The sequence below is a fragment of the Camarhynchus parvulus genome, chromosome 2 (genome assembly GCF_901933205.1).
Source record: "Camarhynchus parvulus chromosome 2, STF_HiC, whole genome shotgun sequence".
NCBI classification, from domain to species: Eukaryota; Metazoa; Chordata; class Aves; order Passeriformes; family Thraupidae; genus Camarhynchus; species Camarhynchus parvulus.
In genome coordinates, this window is record NC_044572.1 from 115,764,741 (window position 1) to 115,781,636 (window position 16,896).

At 37.0% G+C, this 16,896-nt stretch overlaps 1 protein-coding gene across 3 annotated transcripts in view; it reads left to right on the forward strand.

Annotated features, from left to right (window-relative positions):
• The window catches only part of NKAIN3 (sodium/potassium transporting ATPase interacting 3), a 338,372-nt gene that overhangs the window by 231,298 nt on the left and 90,178 nt on the right, over positions 1-16,896 (forward strand). The gene's annotated exons all lie outside the window — the stretch shown is intronic.

Below are 16,896 nucleotides of genomic sequence, written 5' to 3' on the forward strand. Positions count from 1 at the left end.
TGGAGAAGAGAAGGTTCCAGGGATACCTTATAGCAGCATTCCAGGACATGAAGGGGACTGCAGGAGAGCTGAAGAAGCACTTTTTACAAGGGCATAGAGTGATAGGCAAGGGGGAATGGCTTTAAACTGGAAGAGGGAAAATTTAGATGAGATATTAGAACGAAATTCTTTACTAAGAGGATGGTGAGACACAACAACAGATTTCCCAGGGAAATTTTGGATGCCCCATTCCTGGTAGTGTTCAAGGATGGGTTGGATAGGGTTTAAGCAATTGGGTCTAATGAAAGGTGTCCTTACCATGACAGGGAGGGTGGAACCAGATGATCTTTTAAGGTTCCTTTCCACTCAGGTCATTCTATTATTCTATAAAATTTAATCTGATATTTGCAATACAGAAAAGTTAACCAAAACGTCAATGTCAGAGACTGCACTTTTTGTGTCTTGACCTTGACTATCTCCTCCCTATTACAACTAAGGACAGAAACACAGGAAACATCTAAAAATATTTCAGAACTGAGATAACAAAAGAAAGCATCTTAACTATTTTGTAGCTCTGCCTGCCGTAGGGCTCTGTTTCTACTCTGCTCTTGGTATTGCAACTGGAATATTGGAAACTGGAAAGGGACCTGCCTGTGGCTTTTTTAAAGTGTGTTGTTCTTGTTCTTACTGGCTAGCTGGATTTTTTTTTTTTTTTTAAGGATAAGTAGCAGGCACAATATTTCAAATGGAGAGAAGAAAAGCAGCCTACCCACTTGAGTGTAAGTGCAGCTTTTCTCACTGCATCTCCAGTGAGACCTACTTTCTGAAATGTAGGCTGTTATACCAGGGCAGATGTGGAATCTGGGAAAATTTCCAGAGAAATCATTGTAAAATGAGGTTCTTAGCATTAGCTGCTGTGTTTACCCTTTTTTCTCTCTTGAACTCTTACTGGCAACACTGAAAACACTGGATGATGGACTGAGGGCATAAACAACTCACAAAAGGCTTCAGAGGCAAACACTGTTTCCAAACACTTTTACCCTTCCTTGGAAATCCATAGCCATTTTTAAAGCATAAGAAAGCTCTTCCACTCCTATTGCACAAATTTACTCTGGGCAAACAGGCCACATGCTAGAAAACAGAAAGTTTAGGCTTTTGCTGTGATGTCTGAGAGTTAGTGCAGTGGGAGTAATTACATGATTGCTGATGGTACTCAGGGTATTTCCCTGCCTGGCTGGTAGTGCTAATCTATTTTACATATTGTGCTTCTGGGAAAAAAAAATCATATCTAAATTGAAGAGAGAGGTGTTAATGATGGCATTGCCTCCAGCTTTTTGCTTGTGACATCTTACTGATGTTCCTGTCAGTACAGATGGTGTCTGTCAGGTGCCACCTATCTCACCTATTTGCAATATTAAGAGTTTAAAGAAAAAGCCTCTGAGAAGTGCATTATGTACAGGAGATTCCATTACAAAGGATTATTTTGGCTGGTGAAATAGGGAGCTACAAAAATATTGAACTGAATTAGTCTGATCCGGATCTGGCAAAAGAGTAAGGCTGAATTAGAGCCACTTTCTCCTTTTTTTAGACGGCCAAAATGCACATAAAAACTGAACCTAAGCATTGGATAATAAGCAGAGCTGTGAAGAATCTGGATTTACTGGTCAACATTAGCATGATTTCAGACTTTGTAATTTATACAGTTTACAAAATCAAATACTGAAATAGGAGAAATGTTTGTGCTATTTACAGTTTCCAAATTTCAAGTATTTTTTCTCAATAAAATAGTGAAAATATTCCCACCATAGTATTCTGAAAGCTGAAAGCAAAAAGATAGGACAACAGACTTCTCTGAACATAGCAGGGATTAAATATTAACAAGATCATATTGAGATCACTTTATCTTTCAGTTCAGTCACCTGGAATTATTAGTGGCAATAGACAATACTGTAAAACATGATGGCAATAGTTATCTGACTGGAAGTCTAATGTGCAACATTAAACCTCATTCACAGGAGATTTTTAAACTTTTAATAATCACTCTATGGCTATAAATGGCAATGGCATTAGTGCCTAGAATATTGCAGCTGCAGAAGCTAATTACCCAGCTGATGCTGTCAGTATCCACAGCTGTTGGTGTTCCTTATTCTTTTACTGCTGGCTTTCCCAAACAAAAATCCCATGCCTTATTGCTGTTCTTCCCTGACTGCTACATTCCCAACACCAAAATTCTTAGTGTGCTAAATGGTCTTTCCCACATTCACTCCAGTGCAGGTGCATCCACGCCTTTAATTGCCCACTTTCTCTAGCAGAGAATCAGATTTAGTGAGAGAGGAAAGGAGATACCCTAGAGAGAACCTTTTTTTCCTGGAGATACTGTTCCATACTGCCAGTCTCATGTCATGTTCTGTAGCAGTAATTTCCATAACTGTATAGTTTGCTTGCATATTGGACTATGGTAGAAAATAAATTTTCTGATTTATTTAAAGAATATTTTTAAATACTTTGTTTTTTAGATAAGAGTTGTTTTCATTCATTCATTACTTCTTTAGATTTTAAAAAAGCATAGGAAAAAAGCTCCTAGTTTTGGTGCTTGGCAAAATTTAAAGGAGCAAAGATTGTGATAGGAGAACCATTCCAGCATGGCATCTAAGTTGGGAATGAGAAGGGTCTGGAAGACAAGGACAAAGTGTCAGTATAGTACACAGAAAATTTAGACAGTGGTGGAAGCAGAAGTAATGTATCTGGAGTTCAACTTCAGCCCCAGTGGAATCAACAGAGAAACATATGTTGGTTTCAGTAGACCAACATTTCACCAGATTTGATTATGTAATTTTTGCAGCTGTTTTACGTGCAGATCAAAATATGAAAAAAAACTGTTTTATGGAAATAGAACAATGAAGAATAAATTATTCATAATTTCTCATTAACAGCTATAACAAGACATAAATCTAAAAAATATAATGACACAGAAGACCCAGATGGCTTCTTTAGGATAATACATGTGGCTTGATGTAAAAGTCATGGTAGGGAATCGAGAGAAATTATACTGAAAGTGAGTACTACAAGAGTTAAACCAGAAACTCTCTTCTGATTACTTCCCTGCTTCAAACTGTGCAGGAAGGGGTGTTTGCTGTTAAGCAGAGCTCAACTAGATAAGTCCTAAGCACTTCTGCTTTCTTGTATATATTCTCTCTTTTCTCATTCATCAGTTCCCCATGATCAAGACAGTCTAGAACCTGGTGGATTATTCTTTAGTCTTTTTTAAGAATTTGCTTTATACTTCTCCAACCTACAAACCTACAGCTTCATGGTTTTACTTCTACTGTTTTTTTCTTTCTTTTTTTTTTCAATTTCTTATTTAAATTGAAGTCGTATACTCTTTAGAATAGCAAGTATTGTTTACAGGTTTGGGAGTGAGTTTCCTAGCTTCCTCTACTGTCTTCATTAGATCACCTGTTTGTATCTGATTGTCTATTTACAGCATTTCTTCTTTTTTTTTCCAACTATGTTTCCTTCCAAACTCTAGATTGGACTTCTATTTCTTTTTCCATGCATCTTAAGGTATTAAAAAGGGAAATAGGAACTACCCATCCCTCTTGGTTGGGAATACATGCAAAGAAGCTGAGACCTGAGAAGCTCCCTTGTAACTTTTCAAAACAGCTTATCTAACCATTTTTGGGATTTTTCTTCAGCCCAGTCTTCAGACATTCTTCTGTACCCATAAAACTCAATGGCAACATGCTCTTTGGCTGCTTATCCTTATTGCAACAACTCAGGCCTGACAGGAAGATGTACTTCTCATGGTCTTGGGTCAACCACGACCAATTTTTAGGATTTTGAACTTCTCACCTGATACAATCTGTATGTTTTGTTTCAGCTTTGTTTGCTCTTACAGAATCTTCTACATCCAGCCCCTAGACATTCCTGCCTGAATGCATCAGCCTATGCCTCTCCATGCCATTTGAGCAAGCTTTTTAAGAAAGTTTCTTTTTACTTTTAATGGATACATAATATATTTTGATAATTTGATAACAATTCAAAATTTCTGGCCATTCTCCCAAAAAAAAGTAATAAATTCATTGCTTGAAAACATTCAATTTTAACACAGTTGAAACCCCAGCAAATACTGCAAGTACTGTACGTAGCTGTAGGAGCAGCAGAAGTAATTGTGCCTCATTTTATACTTGTGCATTGACATCAATCTCTCTTATGATTTCTCTGTTATCAGAAAAAGACAAACTTTCCCTAGGGTTCTTATTCTCTTCCTGATTTCTTATTTTAATGAAATCTTGAGATTAAGTTAGTGTATGTGATACGTTTGTATAGGTGCCAAAATGCCCCAGAGGACAGAAAGAGAGGCAGAAATTGGAATGTACTGAGATGCTGTGAGAGTTCTTTCTTTAGGAAACCAAATGAAAACCAGGGAGGGTGAGAATAAAAAACATACCTGATTTTTTATACACCTGAGAGTGTTGGCCATTCAAGACAGATAAGTCCAACATTTCCCGCTAGGAATGACTCCAAACACTCAGTTGACCTCCCACACACAGCACATCTGCACAATATGTGTTTGATGTTGAGTTACTCTGCACATGAGCTCTGGTCATTTGTTTAGTATTTCCAGAAACTTGACACATCACTGTCAGAATTCAGTGGATTACTGGTGAAGCTGTTAGGTACAGATGAAACAGGCTTCCTCATTTCTTTAAAAAGAGTCTGTAAGTACCATTGCAGAAGAATTCTTCAGTCATGCCTTCAGTGAATGGCCAGTTCTAATCTTCTCTGCAAATGCAATTTACTCTTATAGTTTACAGACAGTAAAGGCTTGGGCTAAACAGCAATGCTACTACAAGAGTTAGGGGTTAAAGTTAGTTTAAATCAATTATTGAAATGGTATGGTCAGAACTGATCATTATTATGCCTGTGAATTACAAAGCCTCCTCATCTTGTTATGGTTTATTCTCCATACTGTAGCACAATAAGAAGGTGGTTAAAATGCCTTTATAACATTATTAATTGTTTCTATGATGATGGAAGTCTTGACAATTTAATCATAATAATTTAGCTGAAAAAGTACCTCTCTGTGACCAGGCTTTGGCTGTCACAATGTGTGATTTACTTCTCTGTGATTTCCTGATACTGCATTAATAGGAAATTTTTGTTCTGTAAGGATTCTGTAATTTTTTTTTTCATTCATGAGTTAGTACAATCCACACAAGGAGAGGTCTTAGAAATTAAAAATTGTCCAAAGAATCACTTGTGACAGCATTTAAAGTGAGTGTAAGCAAACCTCTTTGTTTAGAGATGTTTCCTCCTTTTTGTTTTACTAAGAGAACTCCAAAGAATTTATTTGACACATTCCTATATAAAGTTTGTCAGCTTTTATGGCTTTTATTTCTGGGAAAATAAATTGTTTGCTCTCTGAGAAATAAGGTGTTTTGTAGAAAGCCAGCCTGTTCAGAGAAAAACTTTGAGACATATGGTCTTTTAATTACTGGGTTTTGGTACTTTTACTTTGGAAGTGCATTTTCAGCTGAAAAATTGCTTCATTTTGAATGCATTTAAAATTCAACAGAACAATGTGAACATTCAGGGATTTTTTTTGGGGGTGGGGAGGGGTGTTTTTCTATTTCAATATTTTGCTTTTTTATTTTCAGGTCCTAAGTTTTTACTGTATAATATTCACTTTTCTTGTTGCAAAGAGGAAAAAAAATCATAAACAACAGCTACAGTTTTTAAAATGATTGCCAAGTTCAGATGTGTGCCTGTGTGTACCTTGTTTTCCTACTTGCAAAGCTAAGTACTCTTGTACATACTCTCTCCCCACAACATTCTGCCAGCTGTGCAAACACCTGCCTGGTTACAGTGTATGAATGATTCCATGCCCTCTGTGTGTTTGCATGAGTAGTTGTATTTTTAAAAAGGACATATCAAGTTGGCAAAATCTATTTTGATGCCAAACAGAAAAGTTCAGTGGAGGGCAGTGAAGGTGTATCTGTTTTCTACGTTGTGCCTCTGCAGCTAAGATGTCATCTCCAACGCCTCCAGTTTAGTGCTGTGTGTGCTTCCCTGTCCCACAGTTATGCTTACAGGGATCCAATACAAAGCTGTCCGAAGTCCGGAGGCTCTGCATTACCAGTGGCTGATTGAACACACCACTGCTGTGCAATTTTCTTTTAAAACCAAGTGTGTGGGTGTTGACTTGCAGTGCTTTAGATGTGAAGACATGAGCGTTACCTAAAAGTACCAAGAGGGGCTGGCTTTTGGTGAGAATTTTCCATTGTGTTTGCTGATCCCTGCCCTTGTTAGACAGTATCCAAATGCACAACACTCAAGCAGCATCCCTGGGCAGGGCTGATTTCTGTTCTTCCCCACAGACACCTTCACCTGAGCGGTCAGTGCTTTGATGCCCGCAGCCTGTGCCCGGCCAGCACACAATTAAAGCTGAGCCATCCCCTCTCATCCTCTCAGCCCTCAGCGGAGCTTTAAGAAGCAAAACTCTTGCACAGTCTGTGGCTCCGAGAAGTGTTAATTAGTGAAGGAGCAGCAGTGGGAAAGTCTGCAAGAGCCGGGGAGCCATCAAAGACAGGAAACTTTCTCCCATCCTCCTTAATATCTCCACATCTTTAGATTTCCCTGCTTTCTCCTATCTACTGCCTCCCTGAGCACAGTTTAGCAGTGAATTTGTCTTTCTCTTTGCTATTTAGCGCTGTCATGGAGTTTGGTTGCTCCAGGCAGCATCACAAAGCTGCCTCAGCTGCCCCGAGTGTATCTACTCCTTCCAGCTCCAGTCCCAGCCCGCTCACTGGTGGGGCAGGGTGAGGAGCAGAAAACAATTGGATTTTTACTGCTCAACAATAACAAAATCATTCCTGGATAATCAACACTTTTCTTTTTTCAGCACAAATTTAAAACAAAGCCCCACACCAGCTACTCTGAAGAAAATTAACTTTATCCAATTCAAAACCAGCACAAGCACACAGACGTTAGCTGGCCACATATGAAGAATAAAATAAATGTAAGCAACATTTACTCTCTTCATATTGCTTGCCCAGAGATTGGAAGGTAAATTCACCTATAAAGACATTCTGAAACCAGCAACAGTTACACCTGAAATTCTAAAATCCACTACAGTTACCTCTGGATAGTTTTCATAGAGTTCACTAGAGTTTTACAGCAAAATATGCCATATTTGATCAAGAAAATCTTCCTTGATGCCTCAGTGTGCTACATCACCCTATATTGGACAGGCTGTACTGAAAAGAAATTCTGTATTATCTCCAAGAAAAACACAATTAGGCCTATAAAAATATGCCCACGTGTTCATACCTTTCTTGTCCTTTTCCTCTTGTGTATTTCTTATTGCTTTTCTTGCTGGCCTTAATCCAGCAAATATATGTAGATCCCTTTCTCAGGCTTTCAGCTGTCTCCTGGAGTCACAGTGACATCCTTTATCACTGCTCCCCAAACCAGTTTTAAAACCAGAAACACTTACAAAGTGAAAATTCTAGTGATACTAGTAATTACTAGTATATATATTAAACTTTAATGATTTCCAAAATGTATTGGAATTTGTAGATACTCATCAGCTTGCAGAAAAAATGCCTAATATTGACAATATTTTGACTCTTTTTTTCCCCTCAGGCAAACTGGAAATTCTTTATATATACATATAACATATACATATGCACAAACACACACACACACACATATATATATATATATGTGTGTGGGTGTGTTTGAGGAAAGTCTTTATATAGTAGTCTTGACTTTGTTTTCAGTAAATACTTAAACTGATTTTATTATTTGTCATTTTGCCATTGTGTCCTGCTGTCATTCACAAGACTATCAGTCTATCTAAAAATTGTTCAACTTTCTTCCCTTTGTCTGTTAAGATTATTTCAAAATTAAGAGTGAAACCAAACAATAATTTCAAATATTAATATGATCTTATATCTTTGTTGTGGTCTCATTTTATTCTTATTTCTTAGAGGAGAGTATATTAAAACTTGCATGATGAAGGATTGCAGGCAAGTCTGTGATGTTAAGGAGTGAATGGATCATTAGGCTTCCCTGAGACTTTATGCATCTTCAAAGTGACCAGATTTATAGAACATCTGTTAAAGGACCATTAAGCAATCCACCTAGACTTGTTATTAATAGAGAGTTTTATAGTTGTCTCTTTAATTAAAAATATGTTTCTGGGGATCACAGTCAACTGCATTGATTAAGTAGTATCTGTGAGAAATTTATTCAATACTAAAAAAAAGAAAAAAATAAAAATTAGTTTTAGCACCTCACTGATTTTCTTTGGCATGGAAAACTTGAAATTATCCAAAAGTTACTGGACACTGTCAAATACTTTTGATTAGTCTTGTCAAAAGAATTTGAGAAATTTGATTATTATGGTTATAGACTTAGCCATAGAAAGGTGATTGCAGAGAAAAAAGGATCCTTGTTTCTGAAATAGTCCTCTGAAAACATGAAAATTCCTGAGAGAACAAATAAAAAAATCTCTCTTTTGTGTGAATGTCTGTGAGAGTTATTGAGGTTTGCAGGTGGATTAGGCTGCAAATTAAATTAATCTGATCAAGATCAGGGGAAAATGCAGTGCTGAAGTAGATTGGTGAGGCTGCCTTCTTTGACCACAGCTGGCATTTGTTCATGGGGAAGCATTGAGTCATTAATTTGTACAGCTAAATATGAATTGATAAATATATGCATACTGCATATACATAAACAGAATAGACTCTATGCATATATTTAGATATTTACATAAATGTATAAAATGTTTCAAGGAACCTAAAATGTGGACTAATGCCTGTAGTAAATGTAAAATGAGTAATTAAATGAATTGTATTAACTGAGTTTTGCTGCTGCAGATTCTCTTTTCTGTAGTCATAGGTTCTTCACTTCTAAACGAATAATTAAATGAATTGTATTAACTGAGTTTTGCTGCTGCAGATTCTCTTTTCTGTAGTCATAGGTGCTTCACTTCTGCTGGAAAAGGGAGGATTTCAAATTTCATCATCTGACCTGAAAGTTTCTTTAGAGACTGTCTTTGCTGTTTAAAAAAATGCTATCAAATTCTTTTTTGGAGACTGTCATTGCTTCAGCAGAATGCAAATGAAGCCTGTGATTAAAGGATTGCTCTGCTAAAGCCAAGGTCATTGGCAAACAGCACCACAAAAACTGAGGGACTGGCAAAAAAATGATGGGTTTTTATCACAGAGAAGAAATACAGAAACAAGTGTCATGAGGAAAGGAATTTTTCTAAGAGCATCTTGTGCTTCTTTGAAATGAAAGCAAGTAAGAAAACAGACACATCACAGCTCAATAACTTCTGCTACTTATTGCTTCTTGTCTCATTTTGCATTCTGAGTCTTCAGAAGAGCTTCTGGTAGTGTGTACTCACACTTCTTGGCAGTCTGTTGTGGCAGACAGTCTTATCCAATGAGCTGTATAGAGTTCATTCAAAAGATGGAGTGAGTTAGCACATCTTTCTCATTGCCCTTTGCACACACTCTAAAATAAAAATTTGAATCTTACAAAATTTCAATGAATAATGGAGTTTGATTTATATATGAATATTCTTTATTGCCTCTTTTAAGCTATTAGGGTACACTTGGGTCGTTGCCTTTGTTGAAACATTAAAAAACAGTTGGCTTTTTCCTATACCCTGATGTATCCATGATTGTCCAAGATGGGGGACTGTGGCAGGTGATGCCCTGGATAGGTGTCATCTGAACTTGTGACACAGAAGCCTCCCTTCTAACTCCAGGACCCAGCTTTAAGGAAAACAGCAAACAGTGCAAATTACAGCACAGAGTGGAAGTGCCTAGCAGCAGAGCTCCTGAGTTTTGAGATTTTCCTATTCAGCTCACTTTCTCACAACAAGACAAACTTCTTACTGTAATTTCATGTCCCTGGGAACGAAGGCTTTAGCAAAAATGCTGAACATAACCAGACTTGTCATAAAGCAAGAGTTGGCAATATCTTGAACAATTGCATTGCTTTGAGCAAGCAAAGCAGAGAATGCCACAGCAGTTGCTTAAACTGGTCTATTAATCTTTAAAAGTGTTCCTGGATGCAGGTAGGAGCTTTCTGGCTAGTCTTAAAACAGGGAGTTATTTTTCTTGTCAGAAATTTTAACATTCAAGGGAGTTTTTAAAAGTCTTTTTATGGTGTATTTTAGTGTCATCAGAGTCTGGGATAAACCTTTAAATTTAGGACCCAGGCTCTCATGTGTATGTTTCCAGCATAGAATTTATCTCCTTGCATAGCAAGAGATGTTATGGTATTCCTATAGCTGAGATGGACAGACAAAACACAGAACCCACCAGAAGGGAAGGGAAATATTGTAAATTAACTGTGCTATTGTTACAACATTATATTCTTAATCATGCCTTTATCCCCATGCTTTGTCTTTGTTCACAACCACTGTGAACAAAATATGGTTATTTGGATAGTAACAAAGTTAAATCCTGTTTTAACTAGAGGCTACATTGCATCTGTTCCTCATATGGGATTATGTAGGCTTTTGGCACAAACTGTGTCCTCTATTTCTATGCATTTCATAGTGACATTCAAACTAAAACTCCATGCAAGGTTTGTAATATTTGGGTGTCCATAGCACAAGACAAAGTGCTATAAAGAATTAGTACTTTCAGTATGACCAGCCCAGGCTAGACCTCTCCATTTTAACTGTAGAAAAATCCAGTTCCTATCAACACTGCAAGAGTCTTCTCCATTTCTTTAAGCAGTGTATTTCTTGAATATTTAGAAACTATAAACATAGTGAGATACTCAGGCACATGAGTCTGGTCCTGTTGGCTTTAATGATAAATATTAAATAAGAAAAATTAATAATAATAATTTAATAAGAAATATTGTAAACATTATAATATAGTGTGGGAAAGAGTTTTCTTTAAGTGTTGTGGCAACTTATTTTTGAGGCATCAAATTTTAATTTTGTGATATTTCAAATGTATGAATGACTCCATAGGGATCTCAGCAATTTTGCTCAAAAACAGCAACAGCAACAACAAAGCTAAAATGTTCTTGCTGAGTCTTGAAATTGTTTTATGTTATAAACTCCCTTTTCAAATGCTTGTAGTTTATAAACATTTTGGGCAGATTTTTTTATGGCCCATATTATACTGGTTTCCCATTTTTGTACACCAAGATGTTTCAAGCCTTTTTTATCCTTTCCCATTTCTTTGGCCTGCTATGTTTTCCTACATCATTGGTATAGGTGGCTGTACATGGCTTGCCAAAGATGTTTCTAATTCTTCACTATGTTACATTTCAGTCCTGCCTTGCTTCTTCATTTCAGTCAAAATCAGGCATGGCTTGAGTGAGGGACTCACCAATCTGCACAAACCTTTGACTTGACTTTATACAAACCCTTGTCATATTCTCAGTCTTCAAAACTCAAAGCAGTCTCAGAGTTTGGCATCGCTCCAAATCTGTGTTCTGTCATAGCTTGGATCATCAGAGGTAATAGGTGAGAGCAATTTTCAAACTAGGTGCTCAGCTTAATCACATGTCAAGGACTTCACTGAAGCACAACAGCTTTTCTGGGCAGTTGTGACTTGTTTGTGTCCATGTTGAATTTCCTGTGACAAGTGGTAGGTAAGACTCATATTGATCCAATCACTCCATCTCAAAAATCCCCTTTTTCCTTGTGCGTTGAGGCTTTTTCCTGCCATACCTGTTACCTCTCTGGGCTGTTTCTCAGACAGAGACACTGCCACAAAAGGGAAGTTGAACAAGGAAAAGACGTGGAGCTGGGATTTGAGCATTGCCAAAGATCAGAGCTCATCTTCAGGGGCAACAAGCTTCAAAAACATCCCCTTGCTAGTTATCATAATTTTTTCTTGCAACTGATACTGAGACTGAATTAAGACAGGAGTATGCTTCTCTTGTTGATTTCTTGCCTTCTGGCTTCCTAGAGACATTCCACTTTTCTAGTAATTTTGGTAAATCTAATTTTACAATTGCTTGCTTTGCAAAAGAGTATGCAGATCCCTGAGCATGTAGCAAATAAAGCAATGCAAGTAAACTTTTTATAACATAGGTAGATCTGCCTAATTTCCAAATACATTTTCCAAAATTATTATGTTCACTTGTAAAAAATAAAATCTGGCAACACCCTCCATAGTTGAAGGAATAAAAGTAGTAAAAGAAGGAAAAGCCAGTACTTGGTAAGCATAACTCATACTTTTTTTTTTTGGAGGGTTGTAGATGTGGAGGGTAGCCTGTCGGCAAATGGTTAAAAAGTATTGTAGTGTAGATAGATTTGGGAAAAAAAATTATGCCTGATATGGAAATCTTTCCCTGTAGTCATGGTCTGATGCCAGGCTGTGAACTTCTAAACTCTGTCAGTGGGAACCATGAGCCTCTAATCACACCAACCAAGAATTACTTTGCCTCTGTACCTCTTTTAACCATTCTCAGCCCACGATGATAGGGTTACCTCATTGTCTATGAAGATTTTGATACTGTAAATTTTCTTTTTTAGTGGTAATAAATTTAAGTATATCACAATTTCTCTGGTTTAGTGTGCACTCCTAGCACAGAGATGAATTTACTATGTCTTGTCTGACATCCAGTGCAGACAGAGGAATAGCCCCAATAGAGTTTACCCATAAGCTTCAATTTAAGAATGCTCTTCATGTCATTTATTCTCCAGAGTGCTCAGGATGAGGTGAAGATGCTGAGTGTATTATATTTTGAGCAGCCTGGAATCAGCATGGTTCATTGTCCTATCCCATTAGTGGTTGAGTGGGCTACCACAATTATTGAGTGGGCTACCTTCAACCTCTAGCTCATGGAATAGGTAAAGGCCATCAGTGTAACATTGAGACAAGCGTTTAAATTAAAAACCAGCAGAAAAAAAAATTAGTCAATAATCAAAAATTGTCATCCCAATAAAGACAGTGTGGGGGCTAGTGATGCAAAATTCCCCATTTGGAGATGGGAAATGGCCTCACTCTTCTTCAGTATTGTCTGCCCAGGCCTTCAAAACTGTTTGTTCAGCAGTAGTGAGAGGAGATGGAATGTAACTGGTCACACACAGAGCAAGCTGGGATCAGAACCTGTTGCTTCAAGTAAAAACAGGGTGGAAAAGTAAGGTGGTGCTGCCAATGGGGGTCTTTGGCTAATAGCTGATGGTCATGTTGCCAAGTACTTGCGCAATTAGAGTGGATTTCATTAACACTGGGATGCATCATTCGTATCTAATGAGGATTAAGGTCTCCTTGAGATTAGATACTAAGGAATGTGTGTGTCCCTTGTCGCTGCCAACAACCCTGCATCTTAATTACAAACATAATTGGATCTAGGGAATTGCAAGGAAATGTGCTATTCCTTTTCTAGCATTATGCATATAAATTTTTATTACCTGTTGAGCAAGTGTTTGATTGAAAATCTTTTCTTCTCACTGCTTAAACAAAATATGTGTAGCAAATCAGAACAGAGCATCCTTGTTACACTTAGGAAATTGAATGGGAATATTTAATGCCTCAGCCTAATGTCCATTTATAATAAGCAATATAGTATGTATCAATAAAATAAAAAGGATTAGGAAGGGCTAAGTACCACACAAGCAACAATAAAGTCAAGATCTCTAACATTACATTTTGCCAGGCCTTTGTGCTCTTTCACTTGTCTATAAAATTTCAAGTGTTGACTGCTCTTTTCTGAAGGAAAAAAGGTATTTTCCTCCATCCTGCTCAAAGCACTGTTTTTGTTACACTTTTCCTAAGAGTGAATTTTTAAATGCCAGCAAGGAGTGAAAGAAAGAGAAAATTACATGTCATAAAGCAGAAGCACACTGAAAGAACAAATAGCTGTGGTGGTAATCATGTCACAGCATAATATTTGTTTGTTATGCAAGGCAGTCTTGGTACATTGGGTTTTCTCCCTGGAGTTTCAGTGCCTTCTTTTTGTTTTCCTTAAAACTAGTGATTTTAGGTAGTCCTAATTTCTCATTAATTTTTTGTGTTCTTGTTATAGATACTGTGTGTAAATTTTACACAAATAAATGAAAGGAACATCATACCTGTTATTATTCTGTAGTTTCAAAATCAGCCATCTTATGCTATGATTTGTTAAATTTTACCCAGATTCACCACCTAAAAATTGAATAAAAAAATTAACAGAATGCTTTGGATCAAAAGGCACCTTCAAAGATCATCTAGACCAACCTCCCTGCTATGGGCAGGGACATCTTTCACTAGATCAGGTTGCTCAAAGCCCTGTCCTATAGAAAAAGGCCACTTGAAACCAAATGTAGAATTTAAGCAGATATAATGAAATTAAACATTATCCCCAAGCACTTGGAAACAGCATTACTCAGACTCACAGGGATTACATCTCACCTTAAAAGAATGTATCTGCCATAGCAATGCTTTCCAATAATAATCAAAATTAATCCTTGGGCTGACAGCCAACACAAATCCTATATATAGTTTAAAGGCTTAAAACACTGTAGACAGTGAATTGGGACTCTACATCAGTAAAGTATGATTATGGGGCTGATCCTGTACTCAGGAGCAAACTTCTTACCAGAGATTGGAGTATTGCTTTAATGCTGACTAAAGAAGGGAGGAGTAGAGATGGGATTTCACTTTCCTGTGTCACTTCTTTAAGTCTCACAATTTTTCTGGAATACCTGTTACCTGTGTTCTGCCCTCTCTCTGTTCATGGTGTCTATCTGAGAGGTTATCAGCTGAGGAAGTATAGTTTATCTGCTGATGTATGGAATTAAAGTCAAGATACATGCTCAGAAGAGAGCAATTTTACATCCAGGATAGAAATTTCAACTTTTAAATGAATCCAGACTGAGTTAGTTAGAAGGACAACATGGTTTCTCTTGTACAGAGCTCAAAAGAGTCTCTTGCTTTGAAACAGCATCATTTTTTTCCTAAGAAATAAACATTTGAATTGTCACTGATGATTAAACATTTTAGGCAATTTTTTTTAATGTGAAAAATTGGAAGATAGTAAATGATCTATTGAAAAACTTTAGACATCTCCTTGTACTTTCTGAAAATTCTTAACTTTAATTAACATGGAGCTGAAAATAAGCTACTTGGGCAGCAGGTTTTCCAGCGTGCTCAGAGTTTCCAAGCTGTGAATCTACAAATACCAAAACACTCTCAGGAGTTCACTGATATTTAAAACCTGTACATCCCAGCAATGAGTCTTTGAATTTTCTATGGTTCTGTAAATGACTATAAAGATACAGGTTAATTTTTTTTAATGCTTGTTTCATTTGACTCACTTTACGGATTAAGACTCTCCAAGTAGTTAGTGAGAAGTGTTTCAGCTGCCAAAAAAAAAAGTAAAAATTGATTTTTCTGTTGTCAGGCTTTCTTTTATTGATTAGCAGCTTAACATTTATCAGCTTGAACGGCTTATGGCTGCCATTTTGTGAAGTGATATTTCAGAGGTCAAGATAATGCACCAAGTGGTTTTGTTTGCATTTCTAAAACTGATCCTTGCTGGGGCATCATTATCTGCTTTTACCTGCTTTGAGAGCTCAGGATGTAATACACAAAGTAAAAAGTAATTATGAAAATCCCCTCTTTTAGACTTTATCCAGAATTTCTGAATGAGAATTTATTTTTAGAAAGGTAGCAACTGCTGTGATGGCTTTTTGGTTGGGGGAGTTTTTTGGGGGTTTTTTTGGCGCAGGGTGGGGGGGTTATTGCTGTTTCCTTTTTACCTGAATCACCAGCAACCTTGAAACATGAACATGACTATCATGTAAGCATTTTTTTAATCACCCCAAGAGCCACACGTAACAGTATTCCAGAAATGAAAGATTTTATTTATAAAGGGTTTCTACTGTTCATATGCAAAATGTTACATTTTACATGTGTTGGCATGTAAAATGTAACATAGCTGTTTCCCTATCAAATTTTGTCATTGGCTGTGAACTAGCCAAGTATGAATACTGTAACAGACTATAATTTTGAAAACATAAAGACAAAAAACAATAAAGGATAAATAAACCTTCAAGAGCAAAGGAAGCTGTGACACCAACACCATGGACATCACAATTTATTCCCACAGTTGTTATAACAAAGTGTTACCTCACAATATTTGATACACACTAACTCAGTAATCCATATTCGTTCTCAGCAAAGGGCTTCTGAGCTAGGTTAGATGGAATATGAGTGTGCTGCTTGACAACTGGCATTCCTTTGCGTTGACAATCTTTAAAAGCACTTAATAATACTGTGCAATCTCTGGCATTGTTGTACAAAGAAAGCTCTCCCTGGCTGTTTCCTGTGACTTCTATATTTATGATTATATTTTCATTAAACTGTGTTGTTTGTCAGCTTCTTACTTCACAAGCTGTTTTCATGTTGCAGCTGAAAATTTTCTAAACCAGTATCAAGGATTGACATGCAAAGTCAAAAGACAAATGCCTCATCAACTTGAAATAATGCATTTGGAAATCTAGCAGCTCTGTATTTAAAGGGTAGAGAAGCGGTGGAGAAAAAACCAGCAGATCACAAAGGCAGATTTCTTACTGATTACCAGGATATAGTGAGGATGTCAGGATTTAATTCCCATGTTAATTTTCAGGTGTGGCCAGAATAAAGCCAATTAATGAAGGAAAATAACAAATTAACTACTTCTGCAACTGGAGTCTGGGCTGAATTTCCCTTTGGTCAGGGTAGAAGTAAATGGCCCCAGACAGGACATATTTGTGGGATGCAAATGGCAAATTGGTGTCATGGCAGCGCTCACAAACTTGAGCACTTGTATGGAAGGCAGGGGTATTTTGTGGGCATAGGGCTGACAATTTTGCAGACATTTTTTACTTGGAGTTCAGAATGGGAAACATGGTAACATAAATCTGAATTAATTGTTTAAAGTATCAGTATTACTCAACTC